At 38.7% G+C, this 6,000-nt stretch overlaps 1 pseudogene; it reads right to left on the bottom strand.

Moving 5' to 3' along the window:
- Nucleotides 1–3,477: 3,477 nt before the first annotated feature.
- LOC118663896 lies at nucleotides 3,478–3,591 on the bottom strand (annotated as a pseudogene).
- Between the last annotated feature and the right edge of the window lie 2,409 nt (nucleotides 3,592–6,000).

The raw sequence follows: 6,000 nt of genomic DNA, 5'->3' as shown, positions 1-6,000 counted from the left end.
CCAGGGGAGTTGGCTGGGGGAGTGCACTGACCACCAGGGGGCAGCTCTTGCATTGAGAGCCTGCCCCCCTGGTGGTCAGTGTGCATCATAGTGACTGGTCGTTGGGTTGCTTAAGCTTTTGTTTATATAGATATGCATAATCCATGGACACAGACAATAGAGTGGTGAAGGACTGGGACAGGCAGGAGGGGCAGATTAGAAGGGGTCAATGGGGGGGGGGGGGGAAGAGGACATATATAATACTTTCAACAATAAAGATTTTTAAAAAATAAGTTGCCTTTAAACAGAAACACACATAAAACAGGGTTATGCATAGGGTTGTGTCAAAACTGATTAGAGGCTCCCAGGAACCTAACCCTGTGTTTTCTCCAGGACCAGTGGCTCAGTATTTGCTAATTCCGTGTTTGTAGTGAATTTATAGAACATAATTACTGTGAATAATAAGAATCAGTTGTATGTCATTTTTTTAAAAAAAATGCACTAACATTATCTGTCATTTAATAACTGGAAAACAGTTTGTTGCACTAAGTACAGACAGCCAAATGCATTTTTGACATAACTTTCAGTTAATTGTAATAAACATTTACTAACTATAATGGTCAGATAACGTATAAATACAATGAAATGCATCCCTTCTTTAAACAGCTTTATACCAAAAATATAAATAAATAAATGCAAACATAATCACAAAAGTTATTACAAAGAGAAAAACTTTAGGTAGAGGGAGAAAGGCTTCATAAAGAGCAATCAGCCCTAGCCGGTTTGGCTCAGTGAATAGAGCATCATCCTGCAGACAGAGGGTCCTGAGTTTGATTGCTGTCCAGGGAACAAGACTGGGTTGTGGCTTAATCCCCAGTAGGGGTGCAGGAGGCAGCCAATCAATGATTGTCTCTCATCATTGATGTTTCTATCTCTCTCCGAAATCAATAAAAATATATATATTTTATAAAAGAGCAATCAGCCATCTAATTTCTTTGTCTGGATTACTAATATATCTAATTTGATCAGTACAGTCAATGAACTGTAACCAGGATTCTATGCAAGACTCTTTACTCATATTACCTTATTAATTATCACAACTCTATAAGATTAAAAAATAAATAAAATAAAATTGGTCTTATATATTGAGACCCATTTGATATCTCTGCCCTATAGCTTTGTAATTTCTGCCCAAGACACTATTTGCAATTCCAGTGGCCATTGCCAAGTGTTTGGCCTTCACTTTTCTGATATATGGTCATAATACGTCAGTGTCTCTGACAATGAGTTTAAACACCACTAAAATTGCTATCAGGTTGCTACTTCCTGGAAATCTTTACAACTGGGTTATGAAAAGTAGAACATAACTGTGCTTGAAGGCAAGAAGTTAAAGTTAGAATGTTTACCTACATCAAAGGTTTAGAAAAGAAACTATAAATTAGTCATGCTCTTATCTTTTAAGGTAACTGATGCCAGATCATGAAATATAAACGGTTGGTGTTAAATAACTTTTTTATTATATTCTGTAGACTAACATTGTGGGTGGGGTTTAAAGAAACGTGTTTAGAATAAATATATGCTTTTGAAAACCCATTTTATTCTCCTTTTTCAAGCTAAACCTATTTGTATTTTCAGTGGCATGGATAATTATTTTTATGTAGATCATTATTTTATTATTAATATTCAATGGTATAGATCACATTTGTGTTTAAGCAAACTAAAATCTGACCAGATTTTATTATGTGGTATAAGCCATAATGCACTTAATTCTTTTGCAGTATGTATTTATGTTTCTTTGACTGTATAAGAACAGCTCTTTTGAATACTTGAAATTAGCTACCTGATTTTTCTTCATTCTAAGGGAATAATATAGCAAAATTAACATAAGATTCATGCTTTGATGAAACATTTTAGGTCATCTGAACAAATTAATAAGATTGGCAATACAGAACTAGGATTGACAGCAATGGCTATCGTTTCTTGAGCCCTCACATTTCAGGTGCTTTACCTACATCATTTAGTGAATCCTCATAATAATCCTGGGGTTGGTAGTACTATCCCCATTTACAGACTGGATTCCTCAAGGCTTGGATAGGTTAACTACTGAAAGTCATTGTGACTACAGGAAAGACACTATTTTGAAAAGTTATTGCTTTTTTTTTTTTTAATTAAATCTTTATTGTTCAGATTATTACATTTGTTCCTCTTTTTTCCCCCATAACTCCCCTCCTCCCAGTTCCCACCCCACCCTCCGCCCTCACTCCCCACCCACTGTCCTCATCCATAGGTGCACGATTTTTGTCCAGTCTCTTCCCGAATCTCCCACACCCCTTCCCCCCCCCTCCAAGAATAGTCAGTCCATTCCCTTTCTATGTCCCTGATTCTATTATGATCACCAGATTATTTATTCACTCGATTCTTAGATTCACTTGTTGATAGATGCATGTTTGTTGTTCATAATTTATATCTTTACCTTTTTCTTCTTCTTCCTCTTCTTAAAGGATACCTTTCAGCATTTCATATAATCCTGGTTTGGTGGTGATGAACTCCTTTAGCTTTTCCTTATCTGTGAAGCTCTTTATCTGACCTTCAATTCTGAATGATAGCTTTGCTGGATAAAGTAATCTTGGTTGTAGGTTCTTGGTATTCATCACTTTGAATATTTCTTGCCACTCCCTTCTGGCCTGCAAAGTTTCTGTTGAGAAATCAGCTGACAGTCGAATGGGTATTCCCTTGTAGGTAACTGAGTTTCTTTCTCTTGCTGCTTTTAAGATTCTCTCTTTGTCTTTTGCTCTTGGCATTTTAATTATGATGTGTCTTGGTGTGGTCCTCTTTGGATTCCTTTTGTTTGGGGTTCTCTGTGCTTCCTGGACCTGTAAGTCTATTTCTTTCACCAGGTGGGGGAAGTTTTCTGTCATTATTTCTTCAAATAGGTTTTCAATATCTTGCTCTCTCTCATCTTCTGGCACCCCTATAATTCTGATGTTGGTACGCTTGAAGCTGTCCCAGAGGCTCCTTACACTATCTTCGTATTTTCGGATTCTTTTTTCATTTTGCTTTTCTGGTTGGGTGTTTTTTGCTTCTTCGCATTTCAAATCTTTGCCTTGATCCTTGCACTCCTCTGGTCTGCTGTTGGGAGTCTGTATAGTATTCGTTATTTCAGTCCGTGTATGCTTAATTTCTAGTTGGTTCTTTATCATAACATCGAGGGTCTCATTAGATTTCTTGAGGATCTCACTACATTTATCAGCAGCTTCTAGACAGTTCTTAAGAGACCTTAAAAGTGTGGTTCTGAACTCAATATCCTCCAATGACAGTTTTGTCCTGTTTCTTTGTCTCCGCATTTTTTATGCTTTCTTGGTGCACCCCCTAGTGGTCTTTGTGCACAGTCTTGTTGTAGTTAAGCCTTGATTGTTGTAGTTGATACTGGGGGGATTTGACCTCCAGGCTAACTGGTTATGAGAGTCTGAAAAGTTATTTCTTTCTTTTTTTTTTTTTCTATGTGGGGTGGTTGATCTTGAGCCTGCAGGGAGTTCTCCAAGTCCACATTGCTTTGCCTCCAGTTCTTACGTGTCCAAAGACAGGGAACCACAGAAAAGTTATTTCAATGGCCATGTGGAACAGCATTTATTTGTACAAATTCTGGAATCATTAAAATTAATAAATTGCCTTTATAATCAGGAATACATAAATAAAAAATGTGAATTTCTAAAAAACCCAAACTGAAGATCTTGGGACACTCCTCACATTGGAATGGCTTTTGGGCTCTGTGGAATCTTTCTTGGTGTCCCCCACATGTGGAGTTTCCCTCATTGTTCTGGTGGGTAAGAGCAGGCTCAAGGGTGATCTGGTCTGACCTGGAGAGAAACACTGGTCCCACCTCCATAAGGAGATCTTGATTAGAGGGTCCTTTTGGGTCCTTCCTGAGACCTGGAGGTGCCTAGACGTGCTCTTCTGGAGCTGAGTGGATTCTCCAAAGAAACATCTCCCTCTTCAGGCCTCTCCCTGGATGATGAATAGGGAAGGTGTTTGACTGCCTTGACTAGTAATACTGTCATTTACTTCAGTAGTTTTCAAAGAAATGTTGCCACCATTTTCTTTATCTTCATCTCCTTGTCCTTCATACTTTGCAGAGAAGTATCTTGGGGAGTCCAGAAGGGTGTCCTCACATTTGCCTCTGTTGGGATCCAATTGGCAACTGTTTTGTTAGATGAACAATGATTTCTCTTAAGGGCACATCCTCAGAAGAGGACTTCCTGTCCCTGCATGTGCAGGTGAACCACGCCAGGGGGCTGCACGCAGTCACCACTCATGTCCTCCATGAATGTCTCCAGGTTTCTGCCACATGATTCCCATTCTTCCTTCAATGTGGAGCTGTCACTGCAGTACCTGCTGATCATAAACTGTTCTAAGACACTTGAAAAATCACTTCATTCTTGCTGTTTTTCTGGCTGTAGCCATGAGTGACATGACTTATAGAGCCTTTGCAGTGTCTGCCTTGCACATGAGTTATTGCTGTTTTGAAATAAGCTGAGCTGAGTGATCTGAAACCCAGATACACCTCTGGCCCCCACCTTTTGGAGAGCAGGTCTTTGGCTAGGTTTAAAGTCCATATTTTCTAACTTATAGTCATCCCTGCATGATTCAGATAGAAATGAGGTTCTGAGGTCTAAATCCATTCTAAACAATATTTCTCACAGACTCAATTTCTAAGATTCAATTCTTTAACTCCTTTGTTGATCGTGGTGGACGCTTAGAAGACCGTGAGCTCCTCGAGAAGAATGAACTTCAAACTGGGTAATCCTGGAACAAAGGCTGAGCTGCTGTATGACTGGCTGTCTGCACTGGGTTCATCTGATGGTTTAATATTTTAAAAATCAGCTTATTTATTCATTCATAAAACATGTATAGACTATCTCCTAATAAATTCTGTATATTTTAGTTTATATTGCATTAAAAGAGATATGATGACTTTTTTTTAAGTAAAGAATTGGCACTCATGTTCATTCTAGTAATATTAATTCCAACAAGTTAAAATCAAAACAGAGCTAGAAACCAAGGAATGGATGTTTGAAAACGACGGACTGGGAAATTTGTTTTATGCTATGGTGATGAACTTTTAAAATTTATTTGAACTCTTGTTCAGGAAAATATTTAGGTTCTCCTTAGATGGCTTAAGGACCAATTGTCTAGCTGTGGATTTTATTTGAAAACCATGAAATTGAAAAAAAAAAGTTTCCTTTTATAAAAGGCTCCAGAATAAATAACTTCTTTAAACTTTTCTCTAAAGTCTCACATATTCTCTGTAAAAATTACCGGTGTTATTTCTTTTGAGATGATGAACTATACATCCAAAGAACAAAATATTCCCTGAATCTGTTTAGAGTACGTAAGATCTGTTCCTAAATGTTTGCCATGTACCCTCAGGAATCTGGTAGAGTCTTAGCTGGTTTTGCTCAGTGGTAGAGCTTTGGCTGTGGACTTGGGCCTGGCTTTGATTCCGGTCAAGGGCACGTACCTCGGTTGCAGGCAAGGGCACCTATGGGAGGCAACCAATAGTTGTGTCTATCTCACATCAAAAAGAGACGTTTCTCTCTTTTTGACCCTCCTTTCTATTCTCTAAAAATATCAATGTAGCCCTAACCAGTTTGGCTCAGTGGATAGAGCGTTGGCCTGCGGACTGAAAGATCCCAGGTTCGATTCTGGTCAAGGGCATGTACCTTGGTTGTGGGCACATCCCAGTAGGGGGTGTGCAGGAGGCAGCTGGTCGATGTTTCTCTCTCATCGATGTTTCTAACTCTCTATCCCTCTCCCTTCCTCTCTGTAAAAATCAATAAAATATATTTAAAAAAATCAATGTAAAAATATCCTTGGGTGAGGAGTAACAACGAATAATAATCTGGTAGACATTAAAAAACAAAAAATACAGCCCTAGCTGGTATGGCTAAGTGGATAGAGTGTCGGCCTGTGGACTGAAGGGTCCCAGGTTGGATTCCAGTCAAGGGCACATGCCTGGGTTGC

This window comes from Myotis myotis, unplaced genomic scaffold, assembly GCF_014108235.1.
Source record: "Myotis myotis isolate mMyoMyo1 unplaced genomic scaffold, mMyoMyo1.p scaffold_m19_p_9, whole genome shotgun sequence".
Lineage (NCBI taxonomy): Eukaryota > Metazoa > Chordata > Mammalia > Chiroptera > Vespertilionidae > Myotis > Myotis myotis.
This window is presented reverse-complemented; position numbering and strand designations above follow the sequence as displayed.